General features: G+C 43.0%; 1 pseudogene; it reads left to right on the plus strand.

Moving 5' to 3' along the window:
* LOC114289037 (hydroquinone glucosyltransferase-like) lies at positions 1-23,244 on the plus strand (annotated as a pseudogene).
* The last annotated feature ends 248 nt before the right edge of the window (positions 23,245-23,492 follow it).

The raw sequence follows: 23,492 nt of genomic DNA on the forward strand, positions 1-23,492 counted from the left end.
ACTTCTAACATATTTAAGCTAAATATAAAGTACTCTCATTCTTCCTTTGCCTCCATCACCTCTAACACATTTAAACATAAAGTTCACTCTTTGCTTCCATCGGTTGCAATTCATTTGAGCTATAGCTATGGAAACAACCAATCACACCCCTCATATAGCCATTCTACAGAGTCTAGGGATGGGTCATCTCATCCCACTTGTTGAGTTTGCAAAGCAACTTGTTCTCCACCACAACTTCTCTGTAACTTCCCTTGTTCCCACAGTTGGGACTCCACCAAAAGCTCAGCAAGCATTTCTTGATAGCCTACCAGAGAACATTAACTATATCATTCTTCCCCTGCTAGCTTTAAGGACTAACCCGAAGACATTAGTGGCGAAGCTCGAATTTCCCTCGCAATAAATCGTTTTCTTCCATCTATTCGTCAACTGTTCATGTCTTTAACTGCCACCACCCGTTTGGTTGCTTTAGTTGTTGATCTTTTTGGCACCGATGCATTTGATGTTGCAAAGGAATTCAACATTTCTTCATATATCTTTTTCTTGTCAATGGCCATGACTTTATCAATTTTTTGTATTTTCCGGACTTGGATGAGACAGTTTTGTGTGAATATAGAGACTTGATTGAACCGGTGAAAATACCAGGGTGCATCCCAGTTCATGGTAGAGATCTCCTTGATCTAATTCAAGAATGGAAGGGTGATGCATACGAATGGGTGCTTCACCACGCAAAATGTTATAGATTAGCTGAAGGTATTGTGAGGACATATTTTTTGAATGACAACACGTGGTCAAGGTGACGCCAAAGTGTCATCCGAGGTACCACGTGTCTTGGTCATGATGCCAAGGTGATCTCGGCTAGGCCGAGGTTATCTATGGAGATACCGGAATCCGAGACGAGTGGATAAGGGACGAGAGTCCTAGAACTGGGGAGGACTTTAGTATGGATAAAGATAAAGCTCTTAGGGAGTTTATCTCTATCTAGCTAGGAGTCCAAGATAAGCATTGAGCCAAAGTCCATTGAAGCTTAGCTTCTACAGGGATCAGGTTAGTGTTGGTTATAAAAGAAAGGCACCCTCATGGGTTTAAGGTATGCTTTTTGTATTTTGACTAGTGAGTTAAGCACTATTTGCTATTTTTGAGAGATAACTGAGTATTGACTTGATCGTCGGAGTGCCCCGGGTGGATGAACCACCACCGGAGTCTTATCTTTCTATGGCAGGTAGTTCGGGTGAGATTTATTCGGCATGTGCTCTCCTGTTGAGTTCCTATTTAGTAGTGTGGTCGGAAATTAGCACCCAAAATTTGGCGCCGTCTGTGGGAATTATAAGGAGAATAGATGGCCAACGATGGGGAGAAAGAAAAGATTGGAGGCGACATCCATAGTGGGAGTGATAAAAACGCCAATCCTAACGTTGAGGAGGACAACTATACTGAAGAACCTCGGGATAAGAATCCCGGAGCAAAAGACATCGGCCAAGAGGGAGACGCATCGAAGAAAGCATGTCAAGGTGGATATTACAACAAAAGTGACCTGCAGGTATAGAAAGATAGATGCCTGAAGAGGGATGACGAGATGAAGGGAATGACAAACAAGTTGGTAGACCTACAATCGGTTGTCAACTTCATGATGCAGAACAACGTCATGCAGCCATCGTTTCCATTGAAGGACATGTCGATTCCAGCGGCCAGGAACAATGCCCGGAAAGGGGGATAAAAAGTAATCCCTACAGTCCCTCAACATGACAGGGCAAAGGAGCATTCGCATCGGCCTTCACGGAAGGTCGGGCGAGGAGAATCGATGAGAGGAAAGTCTCGGAAGACACCTTGTGCCAAGGAAACTTATATCAAGGAACATCGGCATGTTCAAGTGAAGGAGCTTTGTTTTGACACGATGAATAAAGCGAGGTCCAAGAGGACTCATAACGACACCGGGAGCAGCACACCAAAAAGGCTAAAATCTGTTGACAGCCGAGCTCCTGGACGAACTAAGGAGGAAGAGACAAGATGCCAAGGTCACATCTCCGGTCAAGCCGAGAACACCGTTCTCAGTAGAATTGGATAAGTTTGAGGCCCCAAAAATGTTCCACATACCGAGATTCCAAATATATGACAGTAAGTCTGATCCTAACTTTCACGTCGACTTATATTTGAACTCAATAGCACTGTATACCGGGAACGAATCGTTGCTCTGCAAGGTGTTCCCCTCATTCTTTAGGGAAATCACATCAGATTGGTTTCACAAGTTGCTGAAAGGAACTATGAAAAGTTGGGAAGGCCTGGTCGAGATGTTTGTAGCCAGGTTCATTATAAACAAATTACAGCCGTTGAGGGTAGACTCCTTGATGGCTCTGAGAATTGGCGAGGATAAAAGCCTCAGGGCCTATGCCAAAAGGTATTATGAGGTTTTTAACCGAATACCAGGGTGGAACCAAGAGTTAGCGGTCATATCTTTTAAGAACAGCCTGAACGATGACTGTCTGCTTCGAAAGTCACTGGCAAAGATGCTACCAAAAAGTATGGAGGAACTCATGGCCAAGATCGAGAAATATGCGAGAGTTGAAGAAGACACGCCAGGGACAAAGGCGTTGAAACACAAGAAGAGAAATGGCTCGCCGAAGCGAGGCCGAGGTAATACTGGATATAACAGGCAAGAGATAGGACTGAGGGCCGCACAGGCAGTCACCTCCGTATTGCTGGATTCTGGTTTATAAAGTTCTGGAAAGAATCAGAAACCAGTCGTATTATGGAGCGCCAGAAAAGATTCCTAGCGAATTCATGGAAAAAAGCCTAGGAAAGCACTGTGCTTACCACAATGAACATAGACACCTGACACAGGGTTGTAGAGCCCTAAAAGCACATTTGGAAGATCTGGTAAGACAAGGTCACTTAAGGGACCTAGTTGATGACGCCAAAACAAGGGAAGAGCAAGCAAGGCTGCCTTAGGCACCGACAGCACCACCTCCACCAGTACTGCAACCACAAGCAAATAGACCTCGAGTGATCAATGTGATTCACTCGAAGGTCAATGAGAACGAGGTACGTGGGGAGACTCAAAGGGTAAAGCACTTACAGCATGTGTATCAGATCCAAAAAAAAAGGCCTAGGGCAGACGAGTACCAGGGACCAATAGTGTCATTTACTAAAGCTGACCTAGACATGGTGCAATATTCACAGAACAATACTCTGGTGATATCCTTCATGATTGGAGAATACTAAGTAAGGCGCATTTTGATTGACCAAGGCAGCTCTTGTAACATCATATATGTCAGATGTTGTCAGATGTTACAAGGAGCTCAACCTTCACCGAGATGATCTGGAATAGTCTAACAGTCTGATGGTTGGGTTCAATGGAACGCCGACTTGGCCCCTAGGAGCAATAAATTTGGAGGTGCGGGCAGGCACCAAGAAGGTAAACATAGAGTTCATAGTAATTGACACCCCCTCCTCTTACATTTTCATCTTGGGAAGGCCGTGTTGCACGTGATGAAGGTTGTTCCCTCAACACTACACCAGCTATTGCAGTTTCCAACAGAGCATGGAATTGAAGAGATCAGAGGGGATCAGGTGCAGGTAAAGGATTGCTCCATGACAGCAATGAAGTCCACCTACAACATGCGAGAGGCAGAGACAGTAGAAATCGAGGACGAGGACGAGGACATGGAGGTCCTAGATGACGTCAGCAAAGAGCCAGCTGACAAAAGCGAGAAAGCTTTGAAGAAGGTTCTGGTCCAACAAGATGATGAAGAGCGCTTCTTTTTTCTTGACTCAAGGTTAGCTGATGAGGAAGAAAGGGAGTTGGAAGCATTCTTTCGAGCAAACATAGAGGTGTTTGCCTGGACGCCCTACAAGATGCTTTGCATTGATCCCGAGGTTACATGTCATATGCTCAATGTAGACAGGTCGGCTAAACCTGTCATCCAGCGAGCAAGGAGGCCGATGCTAAAGCATGTTGAGGCAGTTGAGGAGGAAGTGGACAAACTGCTGGACGCCAAGGCCATTCGCGAAGTAAACTACCCTACTTGTCTGTCCAACACAGTGGTTGTGAAAAAGAAGAATGAGAAGTGGAGGATCTGCATGGACTTCACTAGCCTAAATAAGGCTTGTCCCAAAGACAGTTTCCTACTCCCCAAGATCGATCAATTGGTGGACGCCACTTCAGGGCAAGGTGGTGGACGCCACTTCAGGACATGAAAAGATGAGCTTCCTGGACGTATACAAGGGGTACCATCAAATAGCAATGTACCCCCTGATTAGGAGAAGATTGCATTTATCACCCCAAATGGGTTGTATTACTATAGAGTGATGCCTTTTGGTTTGAAAAATACAGGAGCAACCTACCAGAGGTTAGTGACCAATATATTCAGATATCTGATTGGCAAAACAGTGAAAGTATACATTGATGACATGGTCATGAAGACCAAAGAACCTGAGGATCATTTGGCCGACTTGAAGGCAATTTTCGACATCCTTAGAACATATCGGCTCCAACTCAATGCTTCGAAATGTGCATTTGGAGTTGGATCTGGTAAGTTCTTGGGATACTTGGTTACTAGAAGGGGCATTGAGGCAAGCTCAGATCAAATTAAGGCCATCCTGGATTTGAAAAGCCCAACGTCGGCAAAACAAGTGCAGATGTTGACTGGAAGGGCCGCAGCCCTGAACAGATTTATAAGCAGAAGTTCAGATAAGTGTAAACCATTTTTCAGTCTATTGAAAAAGGCCACAGATTTCTTGTGGACAGAAGAATGTGAAGTCACCTTGGCCGACTTGAAAAGATACCTGACCACAGCTCTAGTTCTCTCAAATCCAGTACCTGGAGAGGAACTGTTCTTATACTTGGCGGTTTCAGAGCATGCAGTAAGTGCAGTGGTAATCAGAGAAGAGAAGGGAGAACAAAGGGCAATATACTATGTGAGTAAAATCTTAGCAGGCGCAGAGACCTGGTATTTACCCCTAGAGAAATTGACATTGGCCTTAATGATGGCCTCTAAGAAGTTGAACCATTATTTCCAGGCCCACAAGATTGTGGTATTAATTGAGCACGCCTTGAAATCCCTACTACAATAAGGAGATCTGACAGGCAAAGTAGCCAAATGGGCAGTAGTATTGGGACAATACCACCTAGAATTTAGGCCTAGAACAGCAATTAAAGGCTAGGTTCTGGCCGACTTCGTGGCCGAGTTCACACCTAGAGCCATCCCACATCGGGCTTTGGTAAGCCGCGGCTTAGGATGTCCAGGGGAACAAGAAGAGACCTAGCTGGGGATGAAAACCTCCACACTAGAGCAGAAGAAAGCAAAGAAACTCAAGCCTTGCAATATTTACATCGACGACTTCTTTTGCCTATTTGTTGATGGGAGTTCAAACCGTTAAGTAGCGGGGGCAGGAGTGGTGTTGGTATCTCCAGATGGGCGAATGTTAGAGCAGTCTATACGTTTGGGGTTTAAAGCCTCAAATAATGAAGCAGAATATGAAGCACTGATTGCAGGATTGAAGTTGGCAGTAACAATGGAAGCCGACGAGGTGGTAGTCTTCTATGACTCCCAACTTATCGTGAACCAGGCAACAGATGAGTATGCAGCCCGAGATGAAAGAATGATAGCCTATGTCACAGAGGTTGTTAGACTGTTAGCCTTGTTTCAGGACTGCCGACTACAGCAGGTTAGCTGAGATGACAACAGCCATGCCGATACCTTGGCTAACCTGGCTAGTGCAATGAAATCAGGGGAGGCAAGGACAATAATAGTTGATTATTTGTCAGGCCCAAGTGTGGAACCAATAATCACAGAGTATGAAACAATGTGTGTGGAGATGGGTCCGAGTTGGATGGATGCAATAGTAATGTTCCTTAGAGATGGGAAACTACTAGATGACCGAAAAGAAGCGCACAAGACCAGATTGAAGTCAGCTAGGTTTAGCCTAACGACAGAAGGACATCTTTACAGAAGGTTTTTTATTGGTCCCCTTTTGAGGTGTGTGCATCCTTCCCAGGTTGAAGACTTCTTGTACGAAATACACGAAGGGATGTGTGGAAGCCATGTTGGGGGCGGATCACTTGCTCATAGGGCCATTCCTCAGGGGTACTGGTGGCTCTACATGCAAAAGGATGCTAAAGTCTACGTCAGGAAGTACGAGAAATGTCAAAGGTTCGCACCTTTAATACATCAACCAGCAGCAGATTTGACCTCGATGTCCAGCCCTTGGCCATTTTCCCAGTGGGGCGTGGATTTTGTTGGACAACTACCCCAAGCAACTGGGCAAAGCAACTGATTATTTCACAAAGTGGATAGAAGTTGAACCCCTTGCGAAGATTCAGGATATTGATGTGAAGAGCTTCAAATGGAAGAACATCATCACCAGGTTTGGGATCCCAAGGGCAATAATAGCAGACAATGGTACGCAGTTAGACAGTAAGCTAATCAAAAGCTTCTGTGCAAAGTACAAAATCAAGAACTACTACTCTACTCCAAGCTTCCCTCAAAACAATGGTTAGGCAGAAGCATCCAACAAGGCTATCCTGGATGGGATCAAAAAGAGGCTGGAGGCAGCAAAAGGAAAATGGGTGGAGGAATTGCCCAATGTACTATGGGCATATCGGACTATGCTGAGAAGATCAACTGGGGAGTCTCCATTCGCCATGGCCTATGGCACTGAAGCAGTTATCCTACTAGAAGTTGGCATTCCAGGGATCAAAACCCAGGGAATAGAGAATGGGACTAATGAGGCATTTCTGGCCCGAGATCTGGACCAACTAGAAGAAAGAAGGGAGAGAGCATCAATTCGGCTGGGGGCATACCAGGAGTAGCTTGCTAAGGCTTACAATGAGAATGTCAACCCAAGATAGTTTCAAGTTGGGGACCTCGTCCTAAGAAAGGTCATCGGCAACAAGAAGGATCCCTGAGAAGGAAAACTTGGCCCAAATTGGGAGGGGCCTTATAGAATTATCTCGGTCGCCGACAATGGGTCATATCGGCTTAAAGACAGTGAAGACAAAAAGTTTCCAAGACTCTGGAACACTTGCAACTTAAAATTTTTTTATCATTAGATTTTTAGTTTTGTCATTAGCTGAAGTAATAATAAAATTTTAGCTTGATTTTTAGTTTGAAATTTTTTATGATTAGTATGATACCCCTGTTCCGTAGTATGCTAATTGGTCCTTAAATTGAGTAGGATTATGTGTTTATCATGATTTTATGTGCCATTATGTGAATATATGTGATTTTGAAGTTTTATCTGTTCACCGTAGGAATATCTATTTGACTAATCAACTTTGGAAATTTAATCGAGGGCCTTATCAGCCACAGAACCCGAAATTGATTACGCCATTGTGATTGGCATAATTTTTAGAGCCTACGGTGAAATTTAATTGAAAAATTGATTCGGACCAGATTAAGTTGATTTAATTGGTAAATTGGTGCCCAATTATTTCCTAATATTATATTGACTTAGTGGGACTTGCCATATTTCAGCACTACACCTTATTTCTCTCCCTTAGCTTATTTTGGCTGATTCTTGAACTCAATTTGAGAGGGAGAGCCGACTATAGGGAGGGAGAAAGAGGGATTGTGCAACTTTGGTCTTGAAACTTGGAGATTGGAAGCCTAAGTCAAGATTTGATCATAGATTGTGAGAATCAAGCTCCCAGGTGAGTGATTCTTGGATTATAATTGTAATTTTGTGCATGTCCAAGCTATCTTGGTGATCAAGAACAAGATTGTGATGAAGTTGAGTTGTGTTTGTTGAATTGAGGCTTAATATGTGCATGCATGTAAGAAATACCTTGAAATTTGCATGTTTAAGCACAAATGTGTATAACCCATGTGAAATGTTAAAAGGAAACTCATGTTTTGATCACCATTTGTGTTATCTAAGTTGAGAATGTGGCTAATCCATCACATGCATGTACAAATTGAGAAGACATGAGTTTGAATGCATGAATTGGTTATGTTAATGATTGAGTTTGACATATTTTGGGACATGCATGTAGATAAATTATGAAATTGAGCTTCAATATGTTGTAATTCTATGTTTGTACCATGTTAGTATATGATTATGTGATGTTTGGACCGAAATCATGCATTTAGAGTCTTTGAATGTCAAGATGAAGCTCAAGAACTCAATCTGGAAAACCCAGATTTTCGATGTCCGCTCGAGCGGGTGAAGTGACGCTCGAGCGGAGAAATCGAGCTCCCAGCAGTTTTTGCAGACATGGTTCCCGCTCGAGCGGGGAAGTTGACGCTCGAGCGTGGGAGCTATTTTGTCAGGCCTTCCGCTCGAGCGCCCTATTTCACGCTCGAGCGTATTTTTCATGCAACCAGAACTTTTGCAGGCCTTGAGGGTCCGCTCGAGCGGGTAAATTGACGCTCGAGCGGGGACCCTAATTTCTGGAATTTTGTTCATGCGTTCTGTGTTTCGTTTTCCGTTCTCTTTCACTTGTAATCACTCTTCGGCGTGTGTTAAACATTATAAATGAGTTAATGAGATAAGAATAAAGCCTAAAGAGGAATATGTGAATTAAGGGACGGATTGAATGGTTAATGACCCTTTTGTGTGCATGGAATGTGTAGGGTCAAGCTCCAGGGCGAATCCACAAGCCGATCACTGTGAGTAATATCAATATTTGAAAGCTTGTCAATGTCCAATTGTTATTCCCTTATAAACTTTATGGGTTGTTAATTGGGATTGTGGACAAAAGTTTGACAGGGATTAATGAATGGACGAAAGGTCGTTTTGATAAGAATGAATGGACCGAAGGTCGTTCGGATGTATATGAATGGACCGAAGGTCGTTTAGATGAATATGAATGGACCGAAGGTCGTTTTGATAAGAATGAATGGACCGAAGGTCGTTTCGATGTATATGAATGGACCAAAGGTCGTTTGGATGAATATGAATGGACCGAAGGTCGTTCTGTCATGAATGAGTGGGCCGAAGGCCGTTTTGACGTAAATGAATGGGCTAAAAGCCGTTTTGATATAAATGGATGGGCCGAAGGCCGTTTGACATAAATGAATGGGCCGGAGGCCGTTTTGACAAGAACAGAAACCTGAATGGGCCAAAGGTCAGCACGTTGGAACTACAGTCACTTGATCTAAATTTTGTATAAGTATATATATAATATACATGTTAAGTAGAAATGTAAATTGGGCCAAAGGCCGTTTGGAACATGTTGTTCTACATTGTTATGTAACTGTCATATTTGATATTATTCACTGGGCTATCGCTCACGCTCATTCATGTGTTTGTAGGTGAGCCAAGGGAAGTCCAAACCCAGGCCCAGTGAAGTCTGCTAGGAAAACATCCGAGTTTTGCGGAAGTCAGCCTTGCGTCTCACTCTTGAGACCTACCCTTGCCTTTTTGCTATGTAATTATAGTTTGTCTTGCCGGCAAGGACTTTATGTATATCTGTAAATAGTCTGTCATAGGTTGACTCGTTTTGGATGATCCTGTCTGTAATGAATTTTGTGGAACTGTACTTTTGACGTGGGTTATTAACGTAACTGAATATGGTCTGTTAATGTGCATATAAGCACGGCTCTATGGACAAAGTTTTTATTTATTGCTTCCGTTTGGCCCCTTTACTCTGACAAGTCATGTCTGTTTTGGTCTGAGGCCGTAGGTAATCTCAAGATTGCTGGCCGGTTATGTCCTTAACCCATAGGGGCGGGTTCGGGTCATGACAGAGTGGTATCAGAGCACGAGTTAATAACTCACACACTTGTCCAAAAAGAGCAATAAGCGTCTAGATAAGATCTAGGATGCATTCATGTGATAAGTACGAGTTTGGAAGCATTGATTATATGCTTAAATGTTTTGTTATGAATAATTATATGTGTAAGTTGTGAACTACTTGCATTGCAAATTATCTGGAAATATGTGCTCCTTAGTGTATGCGTGCTTGTGTACCTTTTGTATGAAATATAATGCAAGTTTAATCAGATGGTGAGAACCAGAGGTGATGAGATAGAGGAATCTTCTACTGCCAGACTGGACAGAATGGAAAGACTGATACAGGAAATGGCAGAAGCTTTGAGACAGCAACAGGAGTGGCAACAACAGTGGCAGCAACCACACCCGCCACCTCCACCTCCGGCACCACCTGTGCCAGATAATCAAAATGATGATCGGATAATCGCCCTCACCAAGGAATTCAAGAAAATGAAACCACCACAGTTCCATGGCGGACTGGACCCTTTGAAAGCTGAGGCTTGGGTTCTTGGGATCGAAAAACTGTTTGAGGTGTTTCCGTGCTCGGATACACAGAAAGTGCTCCTAGCCACCTTTATGCTAGAAGATGAAGCGAGAAGATGGTGGATGTTGATGAGGGAAAACCACAGAGATGTTGATTGGGCGAAATTTTTGGAAATATTCTATGACAAGTACTTTCCGCAGTGTGTCCGAGATAGGAAAGTGGCAGAGTTCATGGAACTCAAGCAAGACAGCATGACTGTAGCTGAGTATGAGGCCAAATTTACTGAGTTGGCCAGGTTTGCACCACACGTAATTGACACTGATTATAAGAAGGCAAGGCATTTTGAAGGTGGACTCCGAAGTGACATCCTAGAGAGAGTGAATGTCCTGAAGTTAGAGACCTACATCGGAGTGCTTGACCGGGCCATCATATCAGAGGCTAACATAGCTAGACAAGCTAAGCCAACAACCGAATGGAAAGGCAACAAAAGACAAGGCTTCTTTTCGAAGAAGAAATTTCTGAAAAAGCAAAACACGGGCTCCTCAACTACTTCAAGTTCTTCCCGAGACACATCTCCCATGTGCAACATTTGTAGCAAAAGGCACCGCGGAGTCTGTTACCGTGCATCGGGAGCCTGTTTTAAGTGTGGGAAACAAGGGCATATAGCCCGAGATTGTAATCAGAATAGTGGGAGGATAGCTGCTAGTTCCACTGCATCGATCCCAAAGCCGGGAAACACTTTGAGATCCGCTACTACTGGAGATACAGTGAGACAGGGGAGAGTTTTTGCACTTGTTCCGAGCGATACACGGAATGCCAATGCCGTTGTCTCAGGTACTATTTCAATATGTAATCAGGATGCCTTTGTATTAATTGATTCTGGATCGACGCACTCATTTGTGACATATACATTTGCATCTAGACTGAATAGACCCCTAGAGTTATTGCCATATTTGTTATGTGTGTCTGCTCCATCGGGGGAATCTGTGTTATGTGACTATATATATCGGGTTTGTGACATGCATATTGAGGATGCTACCCTATACGTAGATTTGTTGCCCTTAAACTTTAGACACTTCGATGTAATTTTGGGCATGGATTGGTTGACCAAGTATTGTGCCACTACAGATTGTGTGACAAAGAGGGTTGTGTTTAAACCCCCAGAACAGAAAGAGATTGTGTTTGTGGGTAATGGGGTAGTGCCTCCACCGTATTTGATATCTGCAATGAAAGCATGTAAACTGATTAGGAAAGGGTGCCAGGGTTATTTGTGCTATGTGTTGTCTGAACAATTTGAGAATGTTGAATTGAATAATATTCCTATTGTTAGAGAATTTCCAGATGTGTTTCCGAATGAATTACCAGGGGAATTGGTAGACAGGGAGATCGAGTTTACCATTGAAACTGTGCCAGGCACCCAACCTATTTCTAAAACTCCCTACAGAATGGCTACCGCCGAAATGAAAGAACTAAAGGAACAGTTGCAGGACCTTCTTGACAAAGGGTTTATCCGGCCTAGCACTTCACCTTGGGGTGCACCAGTGTTGTTTGTAAAGAAGAAAGATGGTACTTTGCGCCTGTGCATCGATTACCGGGACTTGAATAAGGTAACAGTGAAGAACAAATACCCCCTACCCCGTATTGATGACTTATTTGACCAGTTGCAGGGATCACAGGTGTTTTCTAAGATTGATTTGAGATCCGGGTATCATCAGCTGAAGGTTAAAACAGAGGATGTTGAGAAAACCGCATTCAGAACGAGGTATGGTCATTTTGAGTTTCTTGTTATGCCATTTGGAGTGACTAATGCTCCGGCAGCATTTATGGACCTAATGAATAGAATTTTTAAAACCTACCTTGATGAGTTTGTTGTAGTCTTCATCGATGATATTTTGATATATTCTAAAGATAGACTTGAACATGAACATCATTTGAGGACTGTTTTACAAATACTTCGGGAAAGAAAATTATTTGCTAAACTAAAGAAATGTGAGTTTTGGTTGGACGAGGTTGTTTTCTTAGGGCATGTGATCAACAAGGAAGGAATTTCAGTGGACCCGCAGAAAATAGAAGCAATTGTGAATTGGCCTACACCAACTAATGTGACAGAAGTTCGCAGTTTCATGGGCTTAGCTGGGTACTACAGGAGGTTTGTAAAGGACTTTTCGAAATTAGCTGTACCTCTTACCCAATTGACACGTAAGGGACAACCATTTGAGTGGAATAGTGAAAGAGAATCAGCCTTTCATGAATGGAAGACAAGATTGACCACTACACCAATTCTGACACTACCTTCAGGTACAGAAAATTTTGTGATTTTCAGTGACGCATCTTATAAGGGTTTGGGTTGTGTGTTAATGCAGAACGGAAGGGTTATTGCTTACGCCTCCCGACAGTTGAGGCCACATGAGAAGAATTATCCAACACATGACCTAGAATTGGCCGCAGTTGTTTTTGCTTTGAAAATCTGGCGGCATTACTTGTATGGGGCAAAGTGTGAAGTCTACACGGATCATAAGAGCCTGAAATACTTCTTCACGCAGAAAGAGTTGAATATGCGTCAGAGAAGATGGCTAGAACTGATAAAAGACTATGACCTAGAGATTCAGTACCATCCCGGGAAAGCTAATACAGTGGCTGATGCCTTGAGCAGAAAATCAACAGGGAGTATGGCTTGTTTGCTTACTGAACAAAGGGAGATTTTGCAAGACTTTGAAAAGTCTGAAATTGAAGTGGTGGTATGTGAACAGGACGGATTGATAGCCGCCATTACAGCCGAACCGGCAATTGTTGATGAAATCAGCAGAAACAGAAAGAAGATGAGTTCCTCAGAAAGGTAATTGATGAATTTGAAGTAAGCCCAAAAGCGGAGTTCAGTGTCGAGAATGGAATGTTGAAATTTCGAAACCGAATATGTGTCCCAGATATTCCGGAGCTAAGGAAGAGGGTTTTAGATGAAGCCACAGATCTGTATTTGCTATGCATCCGGGTAACAATAAAATGTATCGGGATTTGAAACAAACCTATTGGTGGCCTAAAATGAAGAAAGAGATTGCAGAATATGTGTCCAAGTGCCTTCAGTGTCAGCAAGTTAAGGCTGAACATCAGAAACCAGGCGGTCTACTTCAACCCCTCCCTATTCCTGAGTGGAAGTGGGAACATGTGACTATGGATTTCGTTGTTGGCCTACCTCGGACTTCCCGAGGTATGGATTCTGTTTGGGTTGTAGTTGATAGACTGACTAAATCTGCACATTTTCTGCCTGTCAAAACTACATTTACTGCTTACAGATTGGCTACTATTTATGTTGATGAAATTGTCCGGTTACAAGGAGTTCCGGTGTCCATTGTGTCAGATAGGGATCCGAAATTTGTATCTAGATTGTGGAAAAGTTTGCAGGAAGCTATGGGAACAAAACTAAGGTTCAGTACTGCATTCCACCCACAGACAGATGGCCAGTCAGAACGAACGATACAAACTTTGGAAGATATGCTTCGCATGTGTGCTTTGGATTTTCAGGGGAGTTGGGAAGATTATTTGCCACTTGCAGAGTTTGCTTATAATAACAGTTTCCACTCCAGCATCGGTATGGCACCATATGAGGCTTTGTATTGTAGGAGGTGTAGATCACCTATTTGTTGGACGAAGGTCGGGGATAGAGCTTTGCTTGGGACTGAAATTGTACAAGACACCTCTGAAAAGATCAAAACTATTCGGCAAAGGCTCAAAACAGCTCAAGACCGACAGAAGAGTTATGCAGACGTCCGGAGAAGGCCTCTTGAGTATGAGGTCGGCGACCATGTGTTCATCCGTGTTTCTCCAATGAAAGGCCAAGTCAGGTTTGGGAAAAAGGGCAAGTTGTCGCCCCGCTACATTGGGCCGTTCCAAATTTTGGAAAGGCTTGGTCCAGTTGCCTACAGGGTCGCTTTGCCACCGGGATTTGAGCAAATCCACAATGTGTTTCATGTGTCAATGTTGAGGGGTTACCTTCGAGACCCGTTGCATGTGATTGATTATCACCGGGTTGCTATTGATGAAAATATGCAATATGCTGAATGGCCGGAAAGAATTGTTGACCGACAAGTGAAAGAATTGAGAAACAAATCCATTCCAATGGTGAAAGTGGAATGGAAGGAACACTATGGGACAGATGCTACATGGGAAAAAGAGGAGGAAATGCGTCTACGCTATCCACATTTGTTTCCCGACGAAGGTAAATTAAGTTTGGAGGACCAAACTTCCTAAAGGGGGGAAGACTGTGATACCCCTGTTCCGTAGTATGCTAATTGGTCCTTAAATTGAGTAGGATTATGTGTTTATCATGATTTTATGTGCCATTATGTGAATATATGTGATTTTGAAGTTTTATCTGTTCACCGTAGGAATATCTATTTGACTAATCAACTTTGGAAATTTAATCGAGGGTCTTATCGGCCACAGAACCCGAAATTGATTACGCCATTGTGATTGGCATAATTTTTAGAGCCTACGGTGAAATTTAATTGAAAAATTGATTCGGACCAGATTAAGTTGATTTAATTGGTAAATTGGTGCCCAATTATTTCCTAATATTATATTGACTTAGTGGGACTTGCCATATTTCAGCACTACACCTTATTTCTCTCCCTTAGCTTATTTTGGCTGATTCTTGAACTCAATTTGAGAGGGAGAGCCGACTATAGGGAGGGAGAAAGAGGGATTGTGCAACTTTGGTCTTGAAACTTGGAGATTGGAAGCCTAAGTCAAGATTTGATCATAGATTGTGAGAATCAAGCTCCCAGGTGAGTGATTCTTGGATTATAATTGTAATTTTGTGCATGTCCAAGCTATCTTGGTGATCAAGAACAAGATTGTGATGAAGTTGAGTTGTGTTTGTTGAATTGAGGCTTAATATGTGCATGCATGTAAGAAATACCTTGAAATTTGCATGTTTAAGCACAAATGTGTATAACCCATGTGAAATGTTAAAAGGAAACTCATGTTTTGATCACCATTTGTGTTATCTAAGTTGAGAATGTGGCTAATCCATCACATGCATGTACAAATTGAGAAGACATGAGTTTGAATGCATGAATTGGTTATGTTAATGATTGAGTTTGACATATTTTGGGACATGCATGTAGATAAATTATGAAATTGAGCTTCAATATGTTGTAATTCTATGTTTGTACCATGTTAGTATATGATTATGTGAAGTTTGGACCGAAATCATGCATTTAGAGTCTTTGAATGTCAAGATGAAGCTCAAGAACTCAATCTGGAAAACCCAGATTTTCGATGTCCGCTCGAGCGGGTGAAGTGACGCTCGAGCGGAGAAATCGAGCTCCCAGCAGTTTTTGCAGACATGGTTCCCGCTCGAGCGGGGAAGTTGACGCTCGAGCGTGGGAGCTATTTTGTCAGGCTTTCCGCTCGAGCGCCCTATTTCACGCTCGAGCGTATTTTTCATGCAACCAGTACTTTTGTTGGCCTTGAGGGTCCGCTCGAGCGGGTAAATTGACGCTCGAGCGGGGACCCTAATTTCTGGAATTTTGTTCATGCGTTCTGTGTTTCGTTTTCCGTTCTCTTTCACTTGTAATCACTCTTCGGCGTGTGTTAAACATTATAAATGAGTTAATGAGATAAGAATAAAGCCTAAAGAGGAATATGTGAATTAAGGGACGGATTGAATGGTTAATGACCCTTTTGTGTGCATGGAATGTGTAGGGTCAAGCTCCAGGGCGAATCCACAAGCCGATCACTGTGAGTAATATCAATATTTGAAAGCTTGTCAATGTCCAATTGTTATTCCCTTATAAACTTTATGGGTTGTTAATTGGGATTGTGGACAAAAGTTTGACAGGGATTAATGAATGGACGAAAGGTCGTTTTGATAAGAATGAATGGACCGAAGGTCGTTTGGATGTATATGAATGGACCGAAGGTCGTTTAGATGAATATGAATGGACCGAAGGTCGTTTTGATAAGAATGAATGGACCGAAGGTCGTTTCGATGTATATGAATGGACCAAAGGTCGTTTGGATGAATATGAATGGACCGAAGGTCGTTCTGTCATGAATGAGTGGGCCGAAGGCCGTTTTGACGTAAATGAATGGGCTAAAAGCCGTTTTGACATAAATGGATGGGCCGAAGGCCGTTTGACATAAATGAATGGGCCGGAGGCCGTTTTGACAAGAACAGAAACCTGAATGGGCCAAAGGCCAGCACGTTGGAACTACAGTCACTTGATCTAAATTTTGTATAAGTATATATATAATATACATGTTAAGTAGAAATGTAAATTGGGCCAAAGGCCGTTTGGAACATGTTGTTCTACATTGTTATGTAACTGTCATATTTGATATTATTCACTGGGCTATCGCTCACGCTCATTCATGTGTTTGTAGGTGAGCCAAGGGAAGTCCAAACCCAGCCCCAGTGAAGTCTGCTAGGAAAACATCCGAGTTTTGCGGAAGTCAGCCTTGCGTCTCACTCTTGAGACCTACCCTTGCCTTTTTGCTATGTAATTATAGTTTGTCTTGCCGGCAAGGACTTTATGTATATCTGTAAATAGTCTGTCATAGGTTGACTCGTTTTGGATGATCCTGTCTGTAATGAATTTTGTGGAACTGTACTTTTGACGTGGGTTATTAACGTAACTGAATATGGTCTGTTAATGTGCATATAAGCACGGCTCTATGGACAAAGTTTTTATTTATTGCTTCCGTTTGGCCCCTTTACTCTGACAAGTCATGTCTGTTTTGGTCTGAGGCCGTAGGTAATCTCAAGATTGCTGGCCGGTTATGTCCTTAACCCATAGGGGCGGGTTCGGGTCATGACAATTAGACTGACCAGTCCTATGGTGATATTTTTGATTGAAAAATGACGAATAACTTAGACTTATTATGTGGCAGAGTTGAATTATACTTGCATATAATAGAGTTGAACTAAGTTGGCGATGTTTCTGATTGAAACATGACGAATAACTTAGACTTATTATATGGCAGAGTTGAATTATACTTGCATATAATAGAGTTGAACTAAGTTGGCGATGTTTCTGATTGAAATATGATGAATAACTTAGACTTATTATATAGCAGAGTTGAATTATACTTGCATATAATAGGGTTGAACTAAGTTGGCAATGTTTCTGATTGAAACATAACGAATAACTTAGACTTATCATATGGCAGAGTTGAATTATACTTGCATATGATAGAGTTGAACGAAGTTGAAACAACCTAGACTTGCTATGTTGGCAGAGTTAAGCTTAAAATGAAGCAAGTGTACTTAAATCGAATTAACATAGAAGCCAATGTTGAAACACCTCGGCTAGTCTTTATTTGAATCTGACTTTGGCAATGGGCTATAGACACTTAATGTGAACTTAAGTGAAACTTAGGTTCACATTAGGGGGTAGGGAGATAGAGAATGATGAATAAGCTTAAAAATTTGAAGTGCTTGGGACTTGTTGAAATTTTGTAGACAAAATTTACAAGTCAGAATGGGCTTAACACTTGTTAATATTTCAGAGAAAATTTACAGGTTGAAGATTAGCCGAGGTAATATAAAAAAAAAAGTATCTGAGATACATAATGGCCGAGATGGTCAACTAGGTTGCCAGGCTTGGAAAGGATAGAAGAAAGAAGTCTTGATAGAAGATAGCATAAAAAGAAATATTGAATAACACTTGCAGAAATACTTTTGATATTTTTGAGTGTTAGCTGAGGTGTGCCAATGTTTGACCGAGGCAAATAGTTAAGGTTTGTATCCGAGGTATTATACCCCAGAGTTATTGTACAGTTAAATGTATACTTTGAAGAAGTGCAAAAATATTTTAAGTATGAAAGCATAAAAGGTATAAAAAAAAGCAGTAAACATGGCACACATTCAACACTTGGAAGAAAAAAATGAAGACTTGCATTAAAAAAAGACAACTTGTTCAAGTACAAAAAGGCACATCGGCCGGATTGGAATTAAAACATTGTCCAAAAAAGTTGCAAAGACTACAGAGGAAAAAGTACAAGATACAAAACAGAGAAAAGATTCTAAACAGGTTATTCTACGTCGGCAGGTGGTTGTGTTTCGACCTCGGCAGACAATTGGGATGGCTTCTTAGCAGTTCTCTCAGCCTCAATCTCGGCATCGATCTCTTGAAGAGTTTGGTTGATGCTCTTCTTGGTTGTCTGTACCTCGGCCTCTGACATGGCTCTTTTGGGAGAGGCATTCTTGGAGACCTCATCCTTATTGTCCCGAGTCAAGTCCAGGACTTGCTCATTCAGAGTTGGGGACTTGGCCCTAGCAGAACCCTCAGCACCAGCTCTGACCTCAGCTTTTTCTTTTTCTTCTTCTTCTTCTCCCCCAGCCTCACCCTCAGATTGCCTTGGAGCGGAGGGAAAGGGCACGACAAGTTGGCTCTCATCTTGGAAGGGTGAGTCCTCAAGGACAGCCAGCTCTTTCAGAACACCATTCAACCAAGGGTGTAACCCATGTTGCATGCCTATCTGACTTGCTTTTTGTATTCCTAACAGACGTCGGTTGCCCCTTCAGCATAGCCCTTCTCGTCTGCCTCTTTGATCTCGGCTGCCTTTGTGGACAATGCCGTTTGGAGCTCAGTTTGGACTTGGGCCTCTTTCTTCTTGGCTTCTTTTGCATCGACCTTAACGACCTCAGGGACATTTTTCGCTGCCTCGGCTCGGTCCTCGGCATTCTTCAAGGCCAACTTTGTAGCCTTGGCCTGATCCAAGAGACCTAAGATACGGCCTCGGCCTTGGTGAGTGAGGAAAGGAGTTTGGCAGCCTCCTTTGTTTTTTGGGTAAGTTATTTTTTGAATTTATCGGTATTGACTGCAAGGGAGTGACCCTGCTGGATAGCCTGCAAGAGTGCAAAGGAAATTAGTTAAGTATGAAAACCAGAGTTAAATCTAAATAAAAAGTTACAAGTATTGAGACTTACCAAGACACAATGTTGTATCATCATTGCATAATTTTCATACTCTAAAAGCTCAGCCATCTGATTGATGTCGGCTGGGAGTAGAACGGCAGTGGAAATGGCGGCACCGACCTCCAAACTGTCTTGGGTACTGTCCCCCTGGCTAGAAGAGGTCGGTCTCCGACTGTAACAGATGGATTCCAGGGAGCGTCGACACGAAAATCGGAAGGATTAGAGGAGCCGCTGGACCTCGGCCTCTTAGATTGTGGTGGGTCAGACGCCTCGGCCTCGGCTGGTCTCTTGTCGGCTGAAGGAGTACTCTTTTTAGCCTCGGCGAACTTGGAGATTGGTACAGTGTCCTTAGAGTCAATCTGAGTCATTGTTGCCTTGGCTTTGGCTTTCTTCACCCTCTTTGGCTTAGCGTTGGGTTGGGATTGTGAGGGGGAGGATTAAACTGTTACGACCCCAGGCAAGTTGGCCAAGAGATCTTCAACGACAGCCTCGCTACGACCCATTTCTTCGGCGGTAGTGGTAATGGTAACTTTGGTACCGAAGCGGATTGTAAGAAGTGCAGTAGGTGGGTTTGCTGGATCGTAAGCCGACGTCTCAGTGCTTTGGCGTTTACGGCTACGAGTTCTGCCTGTAGAAGCGAAGAGTGGAGCTCGGTGTCGGCGTTGGCGCTGGGTTGGAGGAATCAGTTAGGGATCAAATGTTGATGGCTGCCTCGCTAGATCAGAAGTTGAGGCTTAATCAGGCCTTGGCGATGAAGTGGCAAGGGGAGTTGTTGTAGAAGGTAGAGATTTGCTCTTTCGAGGAACGTCAAGTAGTGGGCTCCGGTAAGTCGGGATGTAGTTGAGGAGAATTGGAGCCTTGCGAAGTTCAATTGGCAGGCCAAGAAGGCGAACCAAGTCTTTGCTCGGCGTGTAGTATCGGTGAAAGTCTTTTTCTGGCTGGGGAAGAGCTGCAAAAAAGAGATCATACATTAGAAACAAATTAACAGAGAAATGATTAAAAAGTAGAGGGAGGGACTCTAGGAAGGGAAACTAAGTCCTTACCCTTGTTATCCCTAAAGCTTCACGGCGCAAAAGGAAGAGGAGGAGTTCGTCATCTGGCGCGAACTTCCAATTACCCGAGACAATCAGGTAGTCATCTGCTACGCCTTTATTTGAGTCTGGAATATCGGCTATCAGCTTGTATTGGGTGGATCTCGGCTTGAGGTAATATGTATAGCCAACTTTGGTTTTAAGGCCACACATCATGTAGTAGTACTGGATATTAGACAGGGTGATCCTAGCGTTCTGCCGGCGTTCCAGCTCGGAAATGCCGTTTATGATCCTAAAAGTGTTTACAGCTAATTGCATGGGTTCAATTTTTAATAGTGGAGGACCTACCTAAAGAGGATGTTGCGGGGGAATCTGACTCCTTCTTCAATGACGGAGACTATGGGAAAAGGGCATGTAATCCTTCCCAGGCATGATTGAGTCATTCTCTCCAGCCAACCGGATTTGGATGTCGGCTGAAATGGAAAACTCTTCCCTAAAGTACTCTAGCTTAGAAGGGGTGTCGACTCTCCACCTGAACATACCCATTATCTCGGCCAAAGTGGGTCCAATTTCAGGTTTTTTGGTAAGTGGTTTGGAAAGTGGCAAATGATCTCGGTTAAACCCTAGGGAGCACTGGAGTAAAGATTTCTGAGAATCTAAGGGGGTTTCGGTTTAGTTTTCCTAAAAAACAGGGTTCTAGATCAAATCCCAAACCTAAATCTACGCAGATACAAGAATCAAAGGCAAGCATTTGGAAATAAAGCAAGAAGACCAGCAAAGAAATGAAATTTAGACATCAGGAGCGAAGCAGAAAGCAAGACGATAAATGTACACATCCAAAACTTCAAGACACTGGGTGAGTGTGTGAAGAACAATGTGCAAAAGTCACAGCAAAAGAACATGATTGACATTTTCATAAAAGACTACACAGATTCAAGATTCAGGAACCAGGAGATCGATTCATGATCGAAGGAAAAAAAAGAAGTAGATTGTAACCATGAAAACAGATTCAATAACAACGGGATGGACAAATGGTGAAAAACATTTTCAAAATCATGAAGGGCTGAAACTGAAAATTGAAAGAAAGCAAAGAACTCACTAGTTGGGTCTGAGGTCAGGGACACTGATTTGAGGTTCACTAAAGTCAGACGGTGACAACAAGTGGAGCAGGACAGTGAATGCTTGGCCGGAGGAGGTGATTGGAGCAAGTTACAGAGCTTGAAGACTTGAACAATGACGGTTTTGGGAGAGAGGCGCTAGAGAGAGAAAGTTTCAAAGGCCAAATCAAAGATGTGAAGTGAAAAGACGGAGAGAGGGAAAGTGTTTTTGTTAAAACACGAAAAGGCGGCAAAACCATAATGAATGTGCCTTGGATGACGTGCCTGTCAGGCGATGTACGCAGAAGCGACGTAACCTGATAGCGCGTGTCAGGTACGAATCAATGGAAGAAGGGCGTGTGGTGAAAACGGTTGAGTAAACCGTGCATGATAGCTGACAAGTAGATAAAACTCTTGGAGTTCTTGATTTAATGAAGCAAAAACCTTGACTATAGGAACGATCTCGGTTAAGGAACTTGAAGAACTTGGTTTTTGGTTCTTGGTCATTGATAAAGTAGACTGTAGAGTTTTGGTCATGAGAAGCCGACGTGTGATGATATCGGCCATGAAGGATGGAGTAAGTGTTAGCCGACGTACTCTGTGGACAAGCGATGTAGGTTCCATCACCTCAGGATGCCGAGGTAATAGAACCTAGGGGGCAGTTGTGGGGACATATTTTTTGAATGACAACACGTGGTCAAAGTGACGCCGAAGTGTCAGCCGAGGTGCCACGTGTCTTGGTCATGACACCTAGTTGATCTCGGCTAGGCCGAGGTTATCTGCAGAGATACTAGAATCTGAGATGAGCGGATAAGGGACAAGAGTCCTAGAACTGGGGAGGACCTTAGTATGGATAAAGATAAAGCTCTTAGAGAGTTTGTCTCTATCTAGTTAGGAGTCCAAGATGAGCATTGAGCCAAAATCCATCGAAGCTAGGCTTCTACAGGGATCAGGTTAGTGCTGGCTGTAAAAGAAAGGCATCCTCGTGGGTCTAAGGTATGCTTTTTGTATTCTGATCAGTGAGTTAAGCACTATTTTCTATCTTTGAGAGATAACTGAGTACTGACTTTGATCGTCGGAGTGCCCCCGGGTGGACGAATCACCGCCGAAGTCTTATCTTTCTATGGCAGGTTGTTCGGGTGAGATCTATTTTGCCTGTGCTCTCCTGTTGAGTTCCTGTTTGGTAGTGTGGTCGAAAATCAGTACCCACAGGTATAATGGTCAATAGCTTCATGGACTTGGAACCAAGAGCTATAAAAGCTCTACAAGTGGAAGAACCAGGTAAGCCACCGGTTTACCCTATTGGACCGCTTGTACAGTCCGGTTCAGGAGCTGATGGGTCTGAGTGTTTAACATGGTTGGATAACCAGCCTAGTGGGTCCGTCCTTTTTGTTTCCTTTGGGAGTGGTGGGACTCTATCCTATGATCAGCTCACTGAACTAGCCACTGGGCTGGAGATGAGTGAGCAAAGATTTTTATGGGTTGCAAGAAGCCCAGCTAAATCTGCTAGTGCTACGTATTTTACTGCCCAAAGCTAGAGTAACCCATTAGCTTTGCTGCAAGAAGGGTTTCTGGATAGGACCAGAGGGCGCGGTCTAGTGGTGCCTTTTTGGGCACCACCGGGTCGCAATCCTTAGCCATGAGTCGACTGGGGGATTCCTAACCCACTGTTGTTGGAACTCAATTCTCGAGGGCATTGTGCACGGTGTGCCTTTCATCACTTGGCCACTCTTTGCGGAGCAAAAGATGAATTCTATAATGCTAACCAAGGATCTAAAAGTGGCGCTGACGCCAAATGCGAATGAAATGGGTCTTGTGGAGCGTGAAGAGATTGTGAAAGTTGTAAAGGATCTAATGTTAGTGGGTCAAGAGGCAGACACCATTCACAAAAGAATAAAAGAATTATAGAATTTTGCCGTGGAGGCATTAAGCAAAGATGGTGATTCTACCAAAGCACTCTCTGAGTTAGCATACAAGTGGAAGAAGAATCAGAAGAGCATTTAGAATCTTGTTCCTTTGTTTGTTCGAATTTCAGTGTTATTTACAAATGTTTTTGGCTGTTGTACTTGGATTGGGTGGATTGGATTAATGTACAAGAATAATTTTTTGTTGTTGTTAGTGTTTTCTTTTCCTTTGCCCTCATTACATAACCTGCTAGGTGACCTGATAGAAAAATAGACCTCATTAAAACATGAGCACAATCAAATCCAAATGAATTCAAATCAAGATAAACTTATGCATGGGAACATAAA

The sequence above is a fragment of the Camellia sinensis genome, chromosome 5, assembly GCF_055761805.1.
Source record: "Camellia sinensis isolate YWXY chromosome 5, ASM5576180v1, whole genome shotgun sequence".
Lineage (NCBI taxonomy): Eukaryota > Viridiplantae > Streptophyta > Magnoliopsida > Ericales > Theaceae > Camellia > Camellia sinensis.